The sequence below is a fragment of the Motacilla alba genome, chromosome 4 (assembly GCF_015832195.1).
Source record: "Motacilla alba alba isolate MOTALB_02 chromosome 4, Motacilla_alba_V1.0_pri, whole genome shotgun sequence".
In the NCBI taxonomy this organism is placed as follows: Eukaryota; Metazoa; Chordata; class Aves; order Passeriformes; family Motacillidae; genus Motacilla; species Motacilla alba.
This window is the reverse complement of record NC_052019.1, coordinates 45,308,790-45,332,873: the sequence shown is the minus strand read 5'-3', so window position 1 is coordinate 45,332,873 and position 24,084 is coordinate 45,308,790. Positions and strand designations below refer to the sequence as shown.

Sequence of the window (24,084 nt, the reverse complement as noted above, 5' to 3'; positions counted from 1 at the left end):
CATCAGAGCACCCAGCTTCACAGGAGCCAGTTCAAAAACTAATATTATTTCAGCTAAATTTTAAACCAATTTGTGTTTAAATTTGCTGTGTTCCATAATGTTCTCCTTCTTCTGTCCTGAGCATTCAAGTCTGTTAGGATCTTTTGTAAGAAGACAAATTATGAAAGAGAATGTTGGTTTAGGCAATTAAAACTCATCATTTCATAAGATCAGGGGATTCTGAGGTATCCTTTTTCCAAGGTATTTTCAGGGAGCTTATACAGTAAAGTCCGGATAATGATGATGGAAATAATGCAGTTGTCAAGAATTGCAGATATGCCTGACTCTTCTCATGTTATTAGGAGATTCCTTCTTTTTATCTCTTCTCTTTTTTTCACCCATCTTCCCCCCTGGAATATTCTTATCCAATGAATGCCCAAACATGTATTTTTAGATTGTGGGCTTTTGGTATGTGAGCATGCACTAGTGGTAGGGTTTCTGTATAATGACTTGATAAACCTGTCAGGATTTTACTAGTAATGCATAATAAATGTGGTTATTATAGAAGATATCCCTTTTCCAACAGTGGCTATTGGGTCTTTAGCAGGTTAGGAATGTTAATTCTTTTGTAATTCTCTTTCTCTTCTCCTCACCTTTTCTCTTCCTCTTCAGTGATTAAGAACTTCAGTAGATTTTGGTATCATATCTTTCAGTCTTTGGGTAACAAAAAAGCACTGATGGTAGACATGCAGTTTCTTGTAAATACTTACTTTATTTCTATTTTTGATAAAGTTATTTAAACTACACATATTGTGAATGGTTTAGAATGAAGTTCAATAACTTATTACATCTATTAATCCAGTTTGTTGTTATATTACAACACCTCCTCCAAAGTATCAGTGCAAACCTATATCTCAGCCTTAGGCCACCACTGCTTTCCAGAGGAAATGCCATGCTGTAGAAGACTTTTGGAAGCTGCCTGCGCTTTCTTCCAAATGTCCCTGTTGATGTGGTGGGAGCAATTGGGTAGAAAGCCCCAAGCTTTCCTGCCAAAGGCCTTCAATACTGCAAGAGCATTTCCTGGAAGCCTCTGCTACAGTAATCTTCTGAAGAGGATTATGCATTTTAAACAGCCAATTAGGTTGTAATTAGGAACAAAACCTCAACTGATCCCAATGATAGAAGGGAAGGAATGCAGGCAAACTGACAGCTGTTCATGAATGAGTAAAGCACCATAAATGGTCAAGAAGTTACAAGCAAAGGGAAGAGAATGGGCCTGTAAAGGGAGAGGAAGAAATGATCGGTTTAAGGCCAGTTTTGAACTGTCAGCAAAACCCTATTAATCTGTGTTCCAGACCAGAGCATTAAACTCTCCTGCATTCTCTGAAATCACAGGAAAACTGCCTGTTTGTGGGGAGATAGGTACTATTTACTACTGGGAGCTATGGAAACATTGTATGTAACACGGCTCCTAATTTTTACCTGGGTTTTGCCATTCTGTAAAGGAAGGTGCTTGAAAGCTATAGTAACTTTGAACAAACAGACCAAGCAAATAGAGCTATGCAAATTTGTGTTTTTCAGTAGTTTTTTCAGTAAATCATATTGAAATGTGCAATCCCCCTCACATCCCAAAAAAATCAAGCCCAGAAACAAGCTCACGCATAATAAGTAAACAAATAAATAAACAAATGTCTTTAATCACTGACACTTAATTTTCAGAACACTCCATACTGTTCAACTCTCAGTTAAGAAAGCTGTAAATTAAATCTGTGTTTCTGTTGAAGTCCTGGTTGACAGCAATGATACTCTGAAATCTATTCAGGATACTTTCCTTCTTCTTTCTATGAATACATATAAGCTTGATTACTCATGCAGACTACACCTTCTGTTTTGCAGCATTTCAACTTATAAGATTTTGTTACATGGCACGTGTATTGTAAAGTGCCAGGACAAAAGTCGATTGGCTGAAGTTCTTCAGTGCAAACTATCACATCAAAGCATGGGCCAACACTGAACGCAGTAAATACTCTCCTAGTGCTTGTCCATTTTTGAGTGTTTTCAAAATAGTGAAGATACAAGTAGGATCATGGATCTGTCTCATTTTCCTTTTCCATCTCTGCAGTCAGAAGAGGCTCTCATTGGGCCAAAACCATGTAGACTTTTCAGTGTTATGTTGAAAAAGGGATGCAATCACTTTGGTCTGCTGAGTCATTGCATCATAAGCAATATTGTTGATGTGCTGTATGTTTGGGCAAAATAGAACTTTTTTTTCTTTTTTTCCTTTTTTTTTTTTTTTTGGCAGCTTAGGACCTCCATTAATCTGATGTAAGTCAGGTCCCTGAACTAAACAGTCATTCTTGTTTAGCTACCAAGTGGGATCCATATCTCACGTGTTCTATTGCTATGGGTCAGAGAAGACCTAAGAGTATATGCAAAAGAAAAGCAACCAGATAACCTTTGCATGCTTGTGAAGTAGCCATGAACTCATCATCATTCTGTAGGAATGATTATATTATTTTTAATAAGATTAATTTGTCATTAATATGATTAAATCTTGCCAAGCACAAAGAATGTTCTGTTCTTCATAAAACTGGAGTAGCAGACACATGAGTTTTGGCATTTGCCATTGCTGTTTGGGTTTTCTCTTTTTCTGTGTAGAACTAAAATAATACATATTGAACATTATCTAATGGTGCAATCAGAAAAAATTTATGTTCTCTTACCAAAAAAAGTACATGAAGATTTATGCGAAAATGTGCATGCCAAAAAAAGGCAAAGTACAGTTGACAGACTTCTGCACTATGCAGCAGCTACTATTTGAGATATAGTTAAGTTACAATTTTAATCTTGAATGAAACACAACTGACTTCTGTTTCATTCCTGGCCAATAAATGAGCTCACAATGTAGACAAGTGTGGTGAACCCGAGGGATTTACGGAGCATCATAAATGCATTTTATTGTGCACTCCAATGCTGTCATCTACAGCTAGCTAACAAATAAGATAGGTTTTTAATATAATCCCCCATGTCCCTGCCAGTGCTCCTCATCTGTTACGTCATCTTGCTTTGGGCCAAGCGTTTGTTTTCCCCAGATGGCCATCGCAGAGCTGCTGACAGCTCTCCTGACTGAGAAGCTGTAGCACAGTGATCTTCCAATTCATTTAGCACTACTGACAAAGGAAAAGCTGTTGATGTCCCAATGCAAAAGCACTCTATCAGGCATTACATAGTGTCTGTGTTCCCAGCATGTTTGGAGCATGATAAGTCATAGCACATGCTTTCTGACATCTTCCTGCCTTTTGCTGCAGTGTAGGATTTCTCGGAGCTGGAAATCAGGTGGCAGAAAAGATGTAAAAAAGCCAAGTGTGATATCATCAGCAACTGGTAGCAGTCATGGAATCATAAATAATATTTTGTAGACTTGGGTGAAAAAGAAATCCTCTTAAAGATGTGCACTGCAGTTCTTGCCTTAAATTTTGCCCTCTTGCGCAGCCTGAGTAGACTTTTGAAAGTGATACCTAGATCTGTTATTAATGTCTAGGGAAATCTTTCTTCTCAGAGTGCATAAAAAAAGCTGCTGTTAGTCAATTATTATATTCCATTCTATCTAATTGTATCCATGGAGTATAGATGGATTAGGAAGCGGCTAAGTGCCCTTATTTCACTCACAGCCTCATCCCTAGTTAGTGAGATGTGTGGGAAATGAGAAATTCCCACTCCACGTGAGAGGGGCTTGGTAGACTGTGGGACATGATGTAAGATTGCTCTGTCCTCTGCGTGGGATGGCTGGGACAGCAGGAGCTGTGCCTGCCAGGATACACCCTGGGCCTCACCTTCCTGTGGGGGGCAGCTGAAGCAATCTGCTCCTTTTTATGAAAATCAAATGCAGCTGTTGGGCTCCTGGCAGCTTGTTAATGCAGCATTTGCTTAGAGAGACCCTGGATGCCTAAACTTCAGCATTTTGCTGCCAATATTTATTTTATAACATAACTTTTTTTTAAAGCAATATATAGAAGAAAATTTTCTTTAGGGTATGACAACCAACTCTAAAACATTGAAAAATTGCAGGGAGGTTTTTTCTCTAATTTTCTCAGATACATAAATATATGGGTGGTGATTGTAACTACTCTAAAATTATTCTATTCATCAACTGTTACAGGCAGATCGAGCAGGACATAACCAAGGCTGTTCAGGTTCTCCACAAAAGGTCAAAGAGTCACTCTGGCCCCAGCAGTTGAGTGGTCCTCTTCCTGGTAATCTGCCCACCACAGTCATCAGGTAGTTTAAATTGTGTCCATCAGTGCCCTTAGCAGCTCTGAGTAAAGCAATTATTTCAACCGTGTTATTTCAAGTGGGATGAATCTCAGTGCCTGAGTTCAAATTGGGTTTAAAACATAAAACAAAAATGTAAAAATCAAGTAACCCTTCCACTTCCTGATTCTTCAGCTTCCAAAAATACTCCCAGTTTCTCCAGGTCTCCAGCTAATGCTTTTACGGCTGAAATGGAAAGCTCTTTGAAAGTTACTTTGTTTCGCTCCAGAAACTGTCATAGTGGAGGTGGCATAACTTCTAGTTGTCAGGTAAAAGAACTGGTAAACTTGTAGAATAGGTCTTTCTTCCTAATGCTGCTTTTTCCTCTGCTCTTTCAACAATAGGGGTTTTGAATTGAAGAATTACAGCTTGTCATTTTGGAAGAAAATGGTTAAGATGATTGTAGAAGAAAACAAAATAAAATGTGATATAGTGAACAGAGGACACTGAATTCTTGGATAACTACAGCAAGACCATTACAGTAGGGTTCAAAAAAAAGATTAAGAAAAAATGCTATGTTAGTGATTGGTGAAATGTAACCCTTCATATCTCACTCTGTGTCTGTCTGCATCTGCTAAATATGCCACTTTTTCTGCTGTTTGGTTTTCCATCTGTCCTGTTCTTGTAATTTGTGTGTTGGGACAGTCTTGTGTATTTATCCCTTGTATTGATCTTAAATTGTCCACATAATCGTGTTTTTCTCTTCAATTATCTCTTACAGCTCAGTCAGGAGGAGAATTGTTTAATTGTATGATATGAGAGCTTCAGCACAGTTACCCAAAGAAAGTAACAGAACAGTTGAAGACAGGGAAATTGTTAAAAAATAAAAGTAAAAGTAAAATTATATATATACACATGTATATATATATATATATATAAAGGATCGAAAAATCACGTTCTGAAATGAAAGAGTACCACTGAAGAAAATTTTTTTTCTTTTTTGGTTCCAAAGTTTGTTAATGAAAATATGGCAGCAAATGGTTTGCTCAAAAAGAACTGCTTGGTGTTGAGCACACTGTATTTTTCGACTATGTTTCTCAAAAAGTATGTTTGTTCCTGAAGTGCATAAGCCAGCCAGCAACCAGTACTCACATTAAGCAATGGAGAGCTCTATATTCTAGTTGAAGGGGTGCTGCAAAAGACTGCAACACAACTTTTTCAGGAAACTGGGGAAAGACACACGTACATTTTTCCTTATTCCAATGACATTTCCAATTTTGAACAGCGGCCCATACTTGGTTATTAATTCCTCTCACATGACATACAATGTAATGTGGAATCTTTGCCAAGAAATTGTGGGGTTGAGATGTTACCTTGAAAAGTTGTTACTCATGTGAGATTGGAGATGTTCCTATTCGTAGCATACCTTATTAACGGTGGAATTGTTTTGGAAGTGTAACCCTCTGGGAGCTAAAGGTTAGATTGTTTGTAATGTAAACCCTTTTATTTTACATGATGGCTTATACAAATGCATTACATGAAATAGCTGAAATGTTATGCATAGCATTTGTTTTCCAGGATTGGCAGATATTACCTGAAATGTGCACCGTTACATGAACATCGTCTTTTGCTCGTAAGTTTTGAATTTTGAAAAGTCTGTTGTTCCTGGGTGGTCACTCTAGAGATAGCTCCAAGCATACAAAATATAAAAAGTATGCATGAAATATGCCAGTATATTAAATTAACATCCTGCAAAAGCTCCCTTTTTAAAATCCAGATGCTTATATTGCTTTTGACAGACTCTAGGCGGTAAAGTTTTAACTTTAAAGAAGGGGCTTTCTGTTTCTGTTTTCAAGTTAAAAATAATGAAAGGAAAACACACTGAAATTCCCACATTATTAAATAAAACATTTAAGTGGCATGGAGCCAATCATTGTCACGCCATGAACAAATGCCTTACGGTAATATGTTCCATAACTGTTTGCTAAAAACTACCAATTTTAACACATTTGCACATGATTAGACACAATAAAAAGTTACTTATTGAAGTCAGTGCCACAGTAGTGTTACTTAGGCCCAAGGGGATGGAAACCTGAAAGAGAGGGGCGGTGTGAAATGGGTTCCATGCTGTGAAAACACATCGTCAGGAGAGTCCCTTTGTGATGGAGTTGGCTCCCATGGCCAGGAGTTCACAGGGCTGCCCCTGTGCCGGGGAGCAGGGCTGCGTGGATGCATAGGGGGGAAGATGTGGTGGTGTGAGAGAAGGGCTGAGGAAGCAGCTAGCAAGTGTCATTTTGAAATGCCCCTCCTTACCCAGGGACTGGCCCACCGACAGGGTACATTTCAAAACAGTTGGCCTATGATTGCAAGGTTTCTTGATATGTTCCTCCTTCTCTTAAAAATCAAGGAAAGACTTTCAAAGGTCTATATTTGTAGCCACCAGCTCATTAAGATGTGTTTATTTCTCTGAACCCAATCAGCCAGAAAGGGACCAGTAAAAAATAGGTCTTTCTATTTGTAATGGAAGGAGTTCAGCTTTGTTACTTAAAATTTCCTGACTGAAGTAGGGGAACATAATTGTCATATTTTGGAATTAATTTATTCTAAATGTATTTCTGCATAAATATTCATTTAGATTTCTGATATTTTTGCTGAAGGGAATAAAATTTAGACAAGGCAATTTCTTTCTATCAGCCTCACAGACCACTTCAATTTTGTCTTTATTTTTCTTTTTCAGGGCCTTTGGATTAAGAAGCTGCTGTTATGTTTCAGTTTTTCAGAAAGTGTGGCACTTCACATCCTCCACATCCATGTGAGGAGAGTTATCAAAACTGTCCTGAATTAATTAAAAGTATGTGTAATCTCCACAAACATATGGGAGCCAGGGGAGCAGGGGGTGAGGGAGAAGAAAAAGATAAATCTGCAGGGGGAAATTCTAAGTATGAGTTAATGGTTATATTAGCAGAGATAATTTTTGCTTTGTGGCATCTGCACATTGGGATTCACGAGGGAGTTTCTAGCTTCTTGGGCTTTTACACATCTATCAGCTATTGTGAATCTGAGAAGCAGATGAAAAAAATCATATGAATCTGAGATGCACCCTTGAGGGTTTTGTACCTATAAAGTAATTTATTCATTGCAATTGGAGATAAACTTTTCCTTTCAGAGGAGAACATCCCAAATCTTCTCCTCACTCAGGGACTGAGCCGAATCCAGAAGATACCCAGGGTTATGAAGAATTTCATAGTAACATCCATATGTCCTGAACATGATGGTGCTCTCCATACCAGCTTCCCTATGCTCCCACTGCCTGTAGTTTTCTCCTTGTCCCTACTATACACATTTTTCAAAGTAGTGAAAACACTGCACCCACCAAGCTCCTGGGGAGCAGAGGGTGTGATGCCTGTGGACTGTGGCAAGAGCAAACACAGAGCAAGTGTAGTGTACGTGGCTTGTGCCATCCAGAAAAATGAGTCACACTGCTGTTTGCATGCTCCCCCTCTTCATCAAACATGCTGACAGGATTTGGAACTGCCAGTTTCCCCACTGCTCTTCTGGTGCATAGGATAAGGTGCCCCTGTAAACAAAATCTTCTCACTAAGCTCCAGGGTCTAATAGTGAAAGCACTGCTAGTGATCTCCCTTAGTGTATAGGGGGAATTGCATGTTCAGCAGCCATGCTCTTCTGGCCTGAGCTCATACAACAAAAAAACCCACTACCAATAAAAAGTAAACAGAGCATTAAGTTGAAGAAAGATTAAATAAAACAGCTCTTCACAGTGCCTCACAGTTTTCTGTGCTGGGAAAATACTGCTAGTAAGGCAGGAGATGAGCAGGAAGTCTGTGCTTCATCTCCAAAAAATGAGTTAAGGGCAAGACAGGTCTTCAGTCTTTACACAGCACTTTGCAGCCCCTGATTTCCACCACTGTTTTATTTTGGTGTAGGAAAGAGAGTTTTTGGACTTATCTGTTTTTTGGGTGGCAGAGAGGTTGAGAAATCAATGTTTGATGTCAAGCACATGAATAGCAGGTGTTTGCTTTCATGTCACAGGAGCCAGCTTTCACACACAGCACTTGGCTCCTGGTGCCTCACACAGGGCTGTAGCGATCCCTGCACCAGAGCCACACCCTGGGTTTCCATAGGGCACCTTGTTTACACCCAGCCAGGAGGGTTTATCCTGAGGGCGTGATGCTGAAGTGGAAAGGAGTGGATGCTTTCCAAAATTGGGTGTGTGCAAACTCTTTCTCAGCATTTAACCTTCCCCCTCCTCTTGCTTTTGTTTCAGTTGGCAGCAGTGAGGAGGGGAAGGAAGGGAAATAAACTCAACTCCTTCCCCTGCTTGCTCAAGCACTGGACTTATTTCATAGTGTGCCACTTAAAATGAAAATATACCTCTTTCCCCACTGCCTCCTTAACTTATTTCTTTCAAAAAGTCTTAGTGGACGATGGTGTGACCGTCATCTTACAGGAAGGGAGAGGAAGAATGGTTGCCCTAAAAGCCTGCAAATATTTCTGTTGTAATGAGCCTCTTCAGCTCCTCAGTCTGAACATGGCAAAGCATAGCAAGGCATGGATTCAGTGGTGCATTTTCTGGAAATTGTTATGAGACACATACCTGGTAAATATTTTCTTTACTGTTATTTCCCACAGGTATATACAGAACACTGAAAACAAGAAAGCTCTCCTACCACAAAACGTAGCTGTACACAATGTTAACAGCTGAGGGGCACCTTGAGGAAGTGAGTATCATGAAAAAGAGTTAATCAACAAAAGCAATCCGGTGTCTTTTGTGGTGGTGCCAGAAACTGGAGAGAACTGGGTGTATTATCCACAGCCCCATTCATCATTTTGGACAAGTGGACAAGGTATCACTTGAAGGTGAAAGATGGAGTTTTTGGACTTGAGCTGCTTGAAAGGAACAGCTGTGTTTGCGTGAAAGTGTCTTTCAAATGTCTCTTCCATGAGGGGAAACCCCATTCCCACTGAGTCAACTCTTTCCCAGGCTCAGCAGCTGGCAGTACACTGAACCTCAAGTAGGCCCTTTGCATGTCTTTGGTAAATGTTCTCCACTGTCTGGACCTTCTAAAGGTGTCCTGCTGGAAAGAGCTGCCAGGAATATCTGCACTCCATGCTTTTGGTTCCTTGACCCAGAAGTACAGGGCCAACTTGGTTTACTAGTAGAAGAAAACAACGTGTTGTACTCAGACAGACTGAAGGTCAGATTCCAAACAGTATTGACTTATGACCCTGGTAAGATTAATAAATGGTTAACTGTCCTCATAATCAAGCATTTCTCTTTTTTTTCCCTTTTCTATTTATAATTCACCATAGATAGATGCAGGCTTTTAGAAGTGTGAGCTAGAACACACCATAATTCCAACTGGGGAATGCAGCTGCAGGCACATAGCTATGGAAGGAATGGATGGACAAATGGAGGGATGGATGGACATCCTCTCCTGCTGCTGGCAGCTCTCTCAGAGCTCCCTCCCGACGTCCAGTTTCAGGGTTCTGCTGTATCTGCACTGGTTAGCTGTCAGGGTGCTACTGCACCTACCTGTGACAGCCAAGCAAGGAGGTGTCACAAGGACATGTTTGGATTGTAGAACAAAGCTGTGACAGGAATGATGACAACATTGAAATTTTTGGTACATTAAAAAAAGAAAAAAGGAAAATTATCTTAGAGATTACTAGAGTAAGGCATCCACTAGCTTTGATCCACTCTGGTGAGCCACCATCACCATAAGCAGAAATGCAGATTATAATGCAATTAATGGCTTCCCAGTTATAAAATTTGACATGGACATTGATGCCATAACTTCCACTACCAGTTTCCATCAATATTAACTTTTATGTTAGCATTAAAACTGTAGGAAAGACTTGCTTGTCAGAGGTGGCTCTCAGCCATTCCTGTTGCTCATGAATTTTGAAGGAAGGAAGCAAAGTACAAAATGTGATTATGATGGAGCAACTATTGTAAACTATAAACTGCATTGCAAATGAACAAATGAAGCAAGAGATTTTAAGTAATTTTCCTATCTTGGCACACTTGTCGCATTTTGGTATTTATATATAGGGGATAAGGAGTCCTCTCAAGACAAATCAGGAAGTTCATCTATGTTCATCACGACATCCAAGAGCCAGATTATTCTTAGTTTTCCATGGATTAGAAGGGGAGAAGCATCCTTCTTCTGTTGTCCTTGGATCGTCTGCAAGGAGTAGGTACTCTTAGTGAGCATGCAAAGGTTTGATATTTTATTTCACAGGCAAGTTTTTCCCAGATGATGTTTAAATTTTATATATATATGGTTTTTTTAAGGAAAGCCCAAATAGTTGTTATATTACTGAGTAATATAAGTTGTTATACTACCAATAGTAGTTGTTATATTACTGAGTAACCATTACTGAGTTTGAAGTAGACAAGAAATAGTGAGTGCCGGTCATTTGCTTGTAGACATCTTCAAAAACCCCTACAGACAAAAAAGATGAAGACTCAAATTATTTTCCTTGGTCTCAATCAACTCGGAATCAAAGATGAATCATGAGCTAAGGAAAACCTTATGGCAATGATTGTTAATTAATAAGTTGATGTGAGACAGCCTTTATTCAGGATTTGCATGTGTGACTGTCATTTAGTTGCTGCATGAAAAGTCCAGAGAAACATGCAATCTCAAATTAGTAGGAGCAGCTGGAGTCAGAGGAAGGTTTCTTTTTAAGTAGCAGTACATACTTGAGATGGATAGAGATTTTATCTCTGTGTGTGTGATAGGTAGGCCAGCTAACAGGCCTGTGAGGCCTCATCTGCTGCCTTGAATAATTTTTGCATCTCGAAAAGATCATTTGTGTTGTGGTGGAAGAGTGGCTGCCCTGTACCATTTTCACTGCAGCCTGCAAGCACAACTGCCTTTAAATAGCAGTCTTGTGCCTTTGGTTCTCAAGTATCTCTGATTCGGTAGGCTTGGTGCCTCTCTCTGCATTCAAACACTTCTGAGCTCAAACTGAAGTAGTCAATAGTATTTTCAAACTTACTGTCACTTTATTGAAATCTTCATCATCTCTTTTGCTGTCCTCCTGCAAAAACTTCAGATGGTAAGTTATGCCTTTATATTAATAGGCTATAGACTATATATTAATCTCTCAGTGAATTGCTATTTCTATAATATTCCACAATTATTACTCCTTAGTTCATTTTCTTAATCTTAAGGTAGGGCTCAGTGCTCAATAAAGCCAAATTTATTTGAAACATTTAAAGAAGTTCACCTTGATACTCTCCATCTTTCTCTGACAGCTCATTATAATGAGACCATAGATTATAGTAGTTGCACTTGAAGCCTACATATTTCTTCTTCAGTTTTTCCCGAATGACTGAAGAAACACCAGCTGGTATTAGGTAACTAATCTTGACTCCCATTTTCTTATTCATGCTGGGGAGCTGCTCAGTGTGGAAATAATTCCTGTTTTTATTGGGATTGTTTGTGAAGTTATAAATCTACAAAGCAGCATGCATCGGGAAACAAAGCTGCACTTTGTCTGATCGATGTGCTCTGGCGTTTCCTCTTTGACACTGCTTGGCTGTACCCTGGGACCTCTGAGGGACATTTCATTCCAGATGTGCCCCCTGACCAGCCTCCATCTCCCTGCTTGGACAAGGCTCAGATGACTATCCCTCCCTTGTCTCCATGGGAAGGAAACACAAGTGAATAGGCGGAGAGGAAAAGAGCCACTCCATGTTCCAGCTGATCCCTCAGTCCAAGTAATTGGAGCAATGCCATCATGAAAGGCTTGTCTGCAGCCCAGGGATAGCCAAAGTGCTCAAGTGCCTCTTTACTCAAATCTGTGGGTATTTTCTAGGCTATGATAATCATGCCTTAAGTTTTAGCTTTCGTATTTTTCAGATTCTGTACTGACTTATTGTGTAACTCTGAACCTCATCCAAAGTGTTGGTAAGTTATCTTCACAGTTTAGTTGGACAAAACAATCCTTTTCCACCCCTAGAACCAAGGACATGATTGCAGCTTTGGGCCCAAAAATGTAAACAACAGCGAATTGAAGAGAGCAAACTGGGGCAATGGGACTTCATAACCTGAAGCTGTTATTGAACAATTGACTCCCATATGTAAATGGACCAAAACTTAAAAAAGAGTGAAAACTTGTGACCAGTCGTCCATCTTGGGTCCACACTGCTTGTGTAAAACCATATTACAACCTGGTCTTTTTAAAGGCCAGTTCCTGGTGGCTCTTTCTAAGCAATATTGAGCTCTGATGAATTATAGTAGGATGTGAGTGCTCAAAACTTGTGATCAAGTTATTTTACACTGAATACTCATCAGAAGAGGCACATTAAACAGTGGTGGTTTTGGAAAGCTTGGCTCTGTTTCAGGCAGACCTGTCCTGCGGTAACCAGATACTACCAATCACGTTCTACTTTTTTGGAGGACAAATACACTTAACCTTAGTGGTTGCTTCAGAAGTTTAAAAAGCTTATTTTTCTCTTGTGTTTTCTGCAATAATATCTGCCTCCTCCCTCCTCTGTGTACACAAAGCCTGTGATTACTTTGAAAGAGATTGTTGAAAGGAAGGAACTCAAGCAGGAAAATACTTACAATATATTAAGCTTGATTTCCAAATGTAGGAAAACCCCACAAAGCAGCTCTGAGGACAAGAATACCTCTGCCACCAGCTTGCTTGCCTGTGAGGATTGTTCCTGCCTCTTCCTTAGCTGACAATGTCTGGTGTTTGGTAGATCACAAGCCAAGACCAAGAACTCCTTTACTGTGAAAACCTCCCACCTTCACATCCTGGTTTATTTTCTTTTAAACAGGATGAAGTGGATAAAAAAGTGAAAAATGTACTCTCCCATTAAGTTTGTCTTAACAAACAGTTTTAAAAAATCATTTATCTGGAAATACCTCTGATGTAAACCAATTAGTTTGACTCTTTCTGACTTTCTTTGGTCTTGATTCTCCATTTTTCAAATGATAAATGTTTATACCACATTCATAGCCTTTTTGAAGAAAAAAAAAGAGCACCATAGAAAACTTATATTTTTCCTGCAACTAGAACATTCAAATTTCTCAATCACCTGTTCTGATCTGATATTGATTTCCGTTAGTATTTCTTCTTCCTCCTTAGGGAAATAAATCTGTTTCTGGTATCTATCAGCCATTTTTCCCTTTGATAAAAAGAATTCATATAATTCTTAAGTAATGCTAAATCTTCTGTCAACAAATTAGTCTTGTCATCAGCCATAAGGGGCCTCATGATCTTCTTGGTGACCTCTTGCTTCTATAAAAACTTGAGAAAAAAAATCCATGTATAATAACTCCTGGCTATTCCTGTAATGTTTCTACTTTTATTTAGAATTTTTAAAGATATTTTGGACCAAACTGGCTATTTTTTTTCCTCACAACAAAACTGGAAACTTTAAAAAATATCCTGTTTGTGAGTATGATGGCAGGGGCTTAAGACAGTAAATGAATATATGTGTAAGGTTAATTCAATATGTGCAGGTTAATTCAGTAAAATCAATAATTTAGTGGCTAGAGCACTCCTTGGAGATAAATGGGTTGTATGAGATATGGGATCAGGTTTTCCTTGTCCCATTCTAGATAAGTGCCCAAATCACTACATTATATGATCAGTCTATCTTTTTCTAGTCAAAGAATTATTTATCCACTGTTCTTCACCAGCAGAGAGAAATTTGGGTTAATACCTTCCCAAATGTCATACGCATGCCCTAGCTCTTGGGTTATTAGCTGTTTCTTCTACATGCTTTGATCAAAAATTTAATAAAGAATTCTCTTTACATGATTAAAAAAAGGTTTCAACACTTTCAAATGCAAAATGTTTACACTGAAAGACGTACCTTTTTTCCAATCTTCCCCATCCCATGACATCACTGTTTTGCTGTGTTAGTAGTTTAGTAGGCTCGGGATTTCTGTTTTATTTTTTAAGATCTTGCAAGTTGCTTTACTTGGCTGGAAGCATAAAAATGAAGTACAGACTCTGTGACTAAAGCCATTGTCCATCACAATGCTATGATGTACTAAAGGGTGGTTTCCCTTCTTAGCTTTAATTGTGTTTTTTGGAGTTTTTTTTCCCTCTGATTTCATATAAACTCAACTGGTACTCCACAAATTGTTCAAACTTGGAATTTATAATCATATTTAAAACATGATTTTTTGCAGGTGATATCTTTCTATCTATTTAATTTTTTTACATTATTTGTCATTTTTCACCAACACATTTTCCATGAAAAAGTACTGTTTGTTTCTATTTAACATTTAACTGGAACTGTCATACCTAATGCCTTAGTAATCTCTAGATGTATTGTGTCAGTCTGAAGTTGCTTAAACTCAGCCCTTATGCTGTTGTCAGGCTTTCCAGATTTTCAGTGGTGTGGGTTTGCAGATTTACCTCTTCATCTCCAATATGTGTCCAGCTGATTCTTAAAAACTCTGTCAAAAAATTGCTATCATTTCACAAATTTTAAAGGAAAACACAGCTCTATACCATGTGCTCGGAGCTATTGCTTGATTTATTTCTTCCACTTAATATACCCCAGATTATATCCAGCACTTGAATACTCCCATTTCTACTTAGTTTTCTGTCTCCTTTCAAAACTATATTAGTTTATTGTTGCCTCCTGTGCAGTTCCATCTACCATCTTATTTCTTTTAACTCAGGTTTTGAACTCTAGTAATTGTAACCAGCTGGTAAGGTCTCCTGGGGTTTGGCCTCTGTAAATTTTACTTCCATTTAGCACCTGGACACATTCTCCACCTTGCCTGCTCTCTGAACAGCACAGATTTGAAGGGAGTAAGACAGAAAGTAACTACTGCACTGTCTCTTAAACTGGAAGTTTCCACGATCAAAATTAAGTGCAAAACAATTGTCTTTTGGGGTCTATGTACAATGTCAGACACAGGCAGGAACAAAACTTTCTTGCTTTCTGAAATCACCATGTCAGAAGGTTTAGTTTCTCTGAGTCTTGTCCCAAACAAGCAATTGGATTCTGTTGGTGCTAGAGTGATTGTCTCTTTAAGAGTGTGCTCTCTGGTAGGATTTCCTGTGGTAAAAATAAAAGTATTTTCCATGCTGTGGCACTTTCTAAAATTGATCATTTACTTTAATTTACAAATTTCTGCTGTTCCTGCATCTTTTGCTTAGTTGAGAACCACTCAAGGGCACAACAGTATTGCTGGCATCATATTGAATATACAGTCATATGCCTATCTGGATGTTATATCTCTTGTGCTTTTTTTTAGCAATACGTACAAGGGTCAACCACATTTTTCCCCATAAATAAACTAATTACAGAAATTAGGAGTTAAAGAGCTGTGAATTTTGTTTTTAAAAGTACTGCCCATGTTGATTTAAAGCATATGCAATCATATATCCATCATGTAACTGGCTAGTGTGGAAGCACAATTTCAGGGGGCTGCTGCCTAAAAAAGAAATCATTGAACTGAGAATCTGAGAACTTAGAATATAATGCTTCTGATATAATTCAAAGTGTACATTAGTTATAGCTAATAAATGTAAAACATTAATATTATCAAATTTACTTTGTCTGTATGATAAAACTTAAATATTAAACACTTGTCTTTTCCTGCTGTGATAACTGGCTGTGATGACATAAAAATGAAGCATGAGATGGTCATGCCAGGAATTTAGACCAGGAATTTAAATTATCTGAAGAAAATTTTCTCATATTTTTCTTTTTTATTCCCCCAGTAGAATATGCCCCACGATATCTGGCAGCTCAGACAGGAGTAGTAAGCACAACCAAGTACAGGAAATCTGATATGGACTGGCCTCTACATAGCAGAAAAGACTAAAAACAGAGCTTGGTCATGGATGAAGAAAGCTGCCTAAGCCTACAACAGGAGTGCAGCTGGACAGCCAGGAGTACTCAGGTAGGCTCTCCCCTTCCACTTCCCTTCAAGGTTCCTGAGCACACAAGCAAACCAAAATGGGCAGTTTTGCCAGCGGGAGGAGAGGCATTTCCAGACTCACAGTGGGTTTGATGTGGGAGAAGCTTTCCCCAGTGCAGCAGCTCTCACCAAGCAGCTGAGGATTGCTCACAGAGCAGCCACTGCTAGAGGCACAAGAGGGCTATGGGCTTGTTTCCAAAAGGATTGGGTGGCCAGTACTGAAAAGGCAGCACCTGCTCAGGTGGAACTCACCTGGATACAATGCTAGAAGAACACACTCTGAGGGTACATATGATTCAGGGGATGCATCAGGAAGGTTATCTAAGCATAGATGTAGTGCAATCTGAGCCATCAGAAGACAATTTGCTGAATAAAACCCTCTAAGGTGAGCACTCTCTCAACACAGAACAGCATCTATATTTTATTGCTCTAGTCTAGAGGGTAACTACATTTTGTAAGGCTAATGTATCAATAATCCAACTGGAGGGCCAATAACAGTGTTTATATCTCTCAAGTACATGGACTGCAAACACAGAATGCCATCTTCAGCTCCACCAAGCCACACGGGCTCTCCAGTCAAATCATTACAGACAAGGAGTGCAGTGATCACAAGCACTTTTCAGATTCCTGTTGGAGAGGGGCATTTTTTTCCTTTCTTTTCAAGCTGATTAGTCTTAGACCTGTAGCTTGGGTATGGACCTGAGGAACTCAGGTTAACAATTTCTGTCTCATCTGCAACAAAGGCGAGCTTTGTGAACATCCTTTCAGAAAAAACAATATTTTGAAACCATATGAATGTTTGCACAGAGCAAAAGGAAAGGGTGCAAACATTGCAAAAGGAGTTTATACCTCCTGTGCTGTTGCTTTTTGGAAGGCTGTGCTTGGATTTTGCTGTATTTGCCCTGCTCTTATTATGCTTTAATATTTCAGTGTGGGGAAAATAACATGGGAAGAATGCTGCACTCCAGTGCTCTTTCCTCAACACACACATACACACATACATACACAAAATAAATGAAACCTTACTTCTTATTAAGGGGAAAATATTATTGGCAACTTACATTGGGAGATTATTGGGGGAAAATAGCTCTCTTTAAGAAAAGTAAGTAAAGTAGGTGAGGGCAGTGACTTTAAATTGGACATTAAACTAATCCAGGGCTGTACTTTAATAAAGGCTAGTGCTGGGAATTCTTATGGATTTTCTAGCTCATTGCTGGGATGACAGAGAAATACAATAAATGTTCTATTACTTACACAAGCTGCTGGTTTTCAGAAAATTAGTCACCAGTGACCTTTTACCCTTTGTCTTGCTCTCTTTCTCAGTAAAAGTACCTGATCAGAATCAAATGCAGCCCTGCCGTATGATGGCATCCCTGCAGGCTGCACAGGGCATCCCTGTGAGTAGGACTCTTAACACAGTGTAAGAGCAGCTTATTTTTCTCACTGTGTAACTGCAATATTGGGGGGCAGCAGGGGAGAGGGAAGGGACAGAGGAAGAAAATAATCTTCAACAATCAGTTGTTCTTTTTTTCTACTTTTTAAGTGTAGAAGAAAAGGAGGCATACATTTCTTAGTAATGAATGAAGCCCAAACCGTAGAACAGAACCAATCAAACTGCTCAGAACTAAAATTTGAGAACCACAACATGACTTGGTGGTATCCCCAGCCCCGTAAGTCATAAACCTTTGGTTTTACTTGATGTTATTTTTATTTTCCATGAGCATCAAAACACGATGTTTGTATTCTCTGCAATGAGGCACAGACTTTTAGAGAGGGGGAGGGGACTATATTACTTGGTGTATACTAGCCCTTTGGTAGAATTATATTGATTAGTTTTCCAGTTAGCAGTGAGACCTCCTTCTGACCCTATTTTCAGGGTCAGTAGATCATAATGCAGAAGCACTAAGAGACTGGCATCCCTCCCCACATTGCTTTTTGAAGAGTGTACAGACAATAAAATCACCATTATATATATATATATATATATATATATATAATATATATATATATAATGTGTGTGTTTATATATATATAAAATCTCTACAAGTACAAAAAGAGTGGGGTTGGGCTCTGATCTGAAAATGAAGGTATAACTTATATATGATTCATAATAACATTTTTTTGTGAAAATGCATCCAGCTTCTACTGTACAATTTTAAAAGCGATTTTTGTCATAAGCTGTTGGGTTTTTTTAAATAGAAGAGGGCTACCTCATGATTGAGCACAATAAGGACAGATGTCAAAGAGGAATACACACCTATATTTGAAATGCAACTATCATTCTGGGATCTTTAGTCTGAGAGCTGTCAGATACAAACTCTCAAGACAAAGAGCAGGCAGTTACAGGCAGTCTGAGGATGTCCTATGAGCAATCTGTTGACTTCTATCTTGTATTGTATGTCAACCATACATACCTCCAATCAAAGAAGAAATCATTTGTCAAAACTTGCTGCACTTTTCATATCCAAAATTTTCCATGGCAGGTGTATAACAGACAAAGAACAAGGACAACATGAAATACCTAAAGAATGCTTTTAGTTGCTATTTTTAATTGCTATTTGAAGCTTACATTTTAAATCCTTGGTCCTGTAAAAGGATAAGGACTGGAGTCAAGGACTCAAATATCCTCGCCCTAACCACCAGGACCTTGCAGAATGCTTTTGAACTCCAGTTCTCCCCGAGTGCTCTGTAACTGTAGGAGACCATGCTACTGCCCCGGTGAGAGCCAGTCTGCTCTTATCATATTAAGAAAAAGAAGCTTGACTTCTAACAGCTGCTGCCTCTGGTTTTCTCTGCTTCCTAAACTGAACTACAGACTGCAAGGAGCTAATTAATATATTCCATGTTAACCATGAAATCGCCATCTGGAGGAATAAAAGACTGGAAATAACTCTGGGGGAAAAGAAAGTGAGGTAAGGTGTTAGAGGCCTGAGTCCTTGTCCAGCAGGGAGTACATTTGCCCCTCGGAGATATATGGACAACACTTCACCTGCAGCTTTGCTCCTGAAATTTCCTGCTTTTGGTTATCCATGTTCTGGTCCCAGGGTATCTGATGAAATCAGCTTCCTAATTGTTGTCCCTTGCCTTTACCCCAGGTCAAAAGGTCTTGCAGAGAGCATTCCAACATAGCAGCATGCCTGCTGCCTCATATCATCCTGGGTTTTGAAAGTCTGGAAATAGTATGTAGAAAAAAATTTAGTGAATACATGTTGTTCCTACATGGGATTTTTAGTTGCATGCAGATTTTAGTGTGGTCCAGCAGAGATGGCAAAGAGAGTATCCCCCTCTTGCAGTAGTACAACATACACCATCTCTTTACTTCCTTATCTTTTATTTTGACAGGCCTAAGGTCTGATTCTCATGTGTGATATGGAACTCTCAGATTTGAAATTGAGACACAATGCCTTATTTATTTTTCACAGCAATATGGCACAGGATTTCAGCATCCTGGTTTATGAACATAAGACGTTCATAAATCCACCCTTAAGTGACAAAGATTATCTTCTCCACTTGTTTCCCTGCTGAAACAAAGGCAATTTATTCTTCCTACTAGTATCTTAACACACCTGGTTTTTTTTTCTGGAAGATTTGCTAGGATTCTTAAAATTTCCTATTAATGGCTAAACAATTGCCATTGTGGCCTTCTTGCACCTGCATGCCAATCAGATCAAATAACTTGCAGTGCGGGTCATATTCGTAACAGAAGTGAGCTGACTCCAAAGGACTTGGGTGCTGGAGTGAGCAGCTGGTCCTTTTCCAAATATTCTGGAGCACAGGTATTGCTGAGTAGGCTGTCATTACATCCAGCACATGCCACATCAGTGTTGAAAACAGACAAACAGCTGCTCAGTGGATGAGAGTGACCATATTCCATGCACACACTCTGTTTCCATCCTTCACCAGCTGCTGTTGGAGAGACCCTTCCATTTCATGATGGTTGAGAGACCTAAGCATGTCACATGGTGTGTTCTATGGCCATATCCACATGCAAAAGGGTTGTGATTTTCTGATGTGTTCCTCTGATGCATTTGTCTCTGCAAGGATCATGCAAATATGCTCTTTCAGTACTTAAAGGGCTCTTATAAAATAGACAGACAATGAATTTTTACAAGGGAAATTTGTGGTAGGACAAGGGGGAAGCAGTTTAACCTAAAATATAAGAGATTTAAATTAGATGTTAGGACCCAGTGAGGGTAGTGAGACACTGGAACATGTTGCACAGACAAGCTGTAAATACCCCATCCCTGGAAGTGTTCAAGGCCAGGCTGGATGGGCTTTGAACAACCTGACAACAAGCTGGTATGTGTCCCTGCCTATGGCAGGGGGGTTGGAGACAGCTGATCTTTAAATTCCCTTTCTACCCAAGCCATTCTGTGGTTCTGTGAAGTGTTAATGAAAATGTTAATGAGCTTACCCTTTGTGTCTCCATGTCTGTTTTAGCAATAAGAATTTATTCTGAGCCTATCCTTGGCATGTTGGCTGAATTAGCTCACAAAATTTTCATTTAGCATCTCACTCTCTGAGAGTTTTTTTCTTTCTTTTCCTGTCACGAAATTGTGAACTTACTGTCCATTCAAGTGCTGTGGAGAAGTGACCTCTCTGGAGGAAGGTGAGTGGCCCTGACACTTTCTGTCCCAGAGCTATTTTGGCTGAGCTATCCCCACAGCTGGCACAGATAGGTAGATGCTTCTGCATCAGAGCATGTGAAATTAGAAATTCATGTGAAACTCACCTAATTTCCTTGTCTTTTTAGAAAAGGCAACCCATCAGATTAAAAGGCCACTAAATAAGCAAAGAAAGTGGTGTTTCTTACCCTTTTCCAGGCAAATTACCTCACTTCATTTAATTGTCCTTTGCTACAAGCCTTCCTGGAGATTTGGCTAATTTTGCTAATAACTTATCTTAAAACTTAACATTGCTGCATTTTTCCAGTTTCAGCAAAAAGTATTCTTAATTAAGGGCCATGTTTCTAAATCTGTAAAGAAGGAATGTTTTCAACAGTGAATTATGAAAAAGGGCAAAATATTATTTTTTCCTTTAAGGGAAAATGCATTTTTTTTCCTTTGTTAATCATAACCCTGAAAAAATTGACTGAGAGGATAATATCCAATCTCCCTTTCTTCCCTTGCCATACCTCTTTTCCACACATCCACAGGGAAGTTATGAAAAATTTGATTAATTGAAATAAGACTAGGAAGAATGTGCACATCAGTAACAAGAGGTGGGTGTGGGCAATTTGAAGTGGCCCCTTAGTACTATTTTTAAACAGCCCATCATCTATATAATGCACCATCCCTCATCGTCTCTTACCTAGATGACTGCATATCAGGACCCTGACAGCATCTTGTCATGTGTGTAAAACAAACATTTTGCCTCGATAGTATATTCATCCTAGTATCTCTGCTGTTCACAGAGGATAATCCAGAGCAGAAGTCCAATACTGGAAGTTCCATGAGTCTGTTTGGAGAGGTCCTTCCTATTCCAGCATTTGTCCCAAAGATCTGTGCTCTCTGGGCATAAGTTGACCTTTCTGGTGAATCTTCATTCTGTGGACATTTAGTATGAAGAGTGTTCTTAATTTCTATTATTTACACAACAGCATTTTATTGCTTTAATTAAATTATTGGAATTTAATTGTTGCTACGTGAAAGGATGAGTATAGTTGCTCCTATGTGAGGACAAGCTTCTTGTCATAAATTTCCAGTAACAGCAACTCTCTTCACCTTTCTCTCTTCTCTAACTCTGTAGATAGTAGAGTGGCAGTTATGGTTATTTAGGACCTAGGCTTGAAAACCCTTAATCATGTGGATATTCATTGCTCCCATGGTCTACTTACTTCATTGATTGTGCTAGTTTATTTTTTGTAGGATCAAGTGAGCAATTATAAAACAAGTAAAAACCACAGAAAAATGACAAGAGTCGATTTAGAGAACAGAGAAGCACTTACATCCCACACCTCATGGCACTTACCCCAAGTAAGAGACACTCAATCACAATCATTAAAAAGGGCTAGTCCTTCTGCAGCCTGAAATGGGTTTTTCTTACTTCAGAAGCATTTCCTGCCGTGCCTCACACAGACCTGTTTGCTCACCATTTTGCAGGTGTGTGTTGAGGGGACAGATCCTGTTGGCAGTGGCACAGCTGGGGACTGCACAGCCATGCAGGAGATTTGCTAAATTAGTTGGGTTTACCAAGCATGTGCTTGGGCTGCTGTTGCTGAACTCCTCCCAGCGACTGCTATTTTAACTTTTTGTCCGGGAGTCATGCCCTCCACTCCAGGCACTTGTGTGCTCCTCTGTATCAGCAAGGTGTTTTTCTGTTTTGGTTCCACTTGACCCCTTTGGAAAGGGAGGAAAGCCCAGACATCTCTATAGGATAGAGCCAGTAGCAGCTGCCGTGGGGGGAGGCAACATTCTACTAAACCCCATCCGAGCCTGAGGCAGAGGAAGGGCTTCCCCCCATCAGAGCGGAGGGAAAGAGAGCACGGGGCACCACACACCATCCTCAGCCCTTTCTCAGCACTACCCTTGTGCAGGTGGGGATGGCAGAGAGAGACCTCTCCTGGGCATCCAGACAGCTCCAGACAGGGATGCAATGGCTCCAGCCCCTGTTCTGCAGGAAGAAGGGGCCTGGCTGGTGGCCCAGCGTGCAGGGCTGCCAGCTCAATGTCCAGCTTTGTGCGAGATGAATTAAACAAGGTAGCACATTGGCGTGTAAACCAAGCAGAATTAGGAATGGGTCCCAGCCAGAAAAGTATGGTTTTGAACCTAAATCACAAACCAAACTTTCCCAAAGGGAATGTTTAGATTCGGGGCCATCTCTTAAAATAAATAATGAATAAATAAGGTCCTGTATAGATTTCTAACTATGTCACTTTATTAACACTATAGATTTTTCAAACACAGAGGGGCTGTAAGAATTGCATATACATTTCATTAGTAGGGAATTTATGACTACAAGATTGCACTTAAGGTTTGCACTGACGCTTTATGCACCCTTTTGACCCAGTCCCTTTGCTATATTCTGCCCAGTATTATTTTTCATAAGTCAGGAAACGTTTTCCATATGTTTTGTAGCATTATCCAAAGGGAGTTTGCAGCTGTACTGTTCCTACTTTATCATGTTCGTACTGACTGAAGTGCAGACCCCTCCTAGTGACAGTACCCATCTGAAAGATCATAACAACGCATTTTTGGCACATTATTGTTCTACTTTTGTGTCAAGCCTCCCCCACGGAACAAAATTGTTTCACAGTTTTTATTAAAATTTACTATAAATGAACAGCTGAAAAAATAAACAGAAAAGTCTGTGTGTATCTTATTTACTGTCATCACAAAAAGAATATCTCTGCTGGAACATTATAACATAACCTAACAGCCAAAACTAACTCACAGAAATAAGCAGAGACATTAGAAAGGTTGAAGGTCAGGAGAGTTCATTATTTTCAGTAAGCTTAAAAGGCAACAAAGGGGCTGGGGGAGAAGAAAAAAAAAGAGCAGAAGGAAAGTTATGAAGGTACATGGGAGCAGCAGAGGTGCAGGAGGGGAAAACTAAACCAGGAACCTATGTGGCACAAGGCAAAAAAAGGGATGAATGTACCAATATTTTAGCTAGCACATCTTTCTACAACAAAGAAACGTCTCTATGTTTAGCTTTCTTTTGGAAAAATAAATACATTGACCTGAAAAGCCCTAAATAAAATCCCATCTGTGAGTTATTTGAACCAATTGTGGCACTCCACTGCTAGTTTGCAATATCTGAGGTCTGATCTCACAAGTTATTCTGTAGGCATGTGAGCTTTCTCCTGCAAGATGACTTCCAGAAACTTCGTTTGGACTTAAAATGTAGTTATTTGAGGAAAATTTTTACTGATGTGCCATGGTCCAAGTCAAGATGTGGTATAAGAAGCTGCACTTTGGCT

General features: G+C 39.4%; 1 protein-coding gene across 10 annotated transcripts in view; it reads left to right on the top strand.

Moving 5' to 3' along the window:
• The window catches only part of FAM241A (family with sequence similarity 241 member A), a 449,214-nt gene that overhangs the window by 137,975 nt on the left and 287,155 nt on the right, over nucleotides 1-24,084 (top strand). For 6 of the 10 annotated variants that reach the window (XR_005256769.1, XR_005256771.1, XR_005256766.1 and 3 more), the window contains 6 exons: nucleotides 5,809-5,863; nucleotides 6,968-7,081; nucleotides 8,881-9,095; nucleotides 15,964-16,145; nucleotides 17,487-17,560; nucleotides 17,707-17,833. The gene's annotated coding sequence lies outside the window, so the exon portion shown is untranslated. The remainder of the gene's footprint in view (nucleotides 1-5,808; nucleotides 5,864-6,967; nucleotides 7,082-8,880; nucleotides 9,096-15,963; nucleotides 16,146-17,486; nucleotides 17,561-17,706; nucleotides 17,834-24,084) is intronic. The other 4 variants (XR_005256772.1, XR_005256770.1, XR_005256773.1 and 1 more) reach the window with 4 other exon arrangements.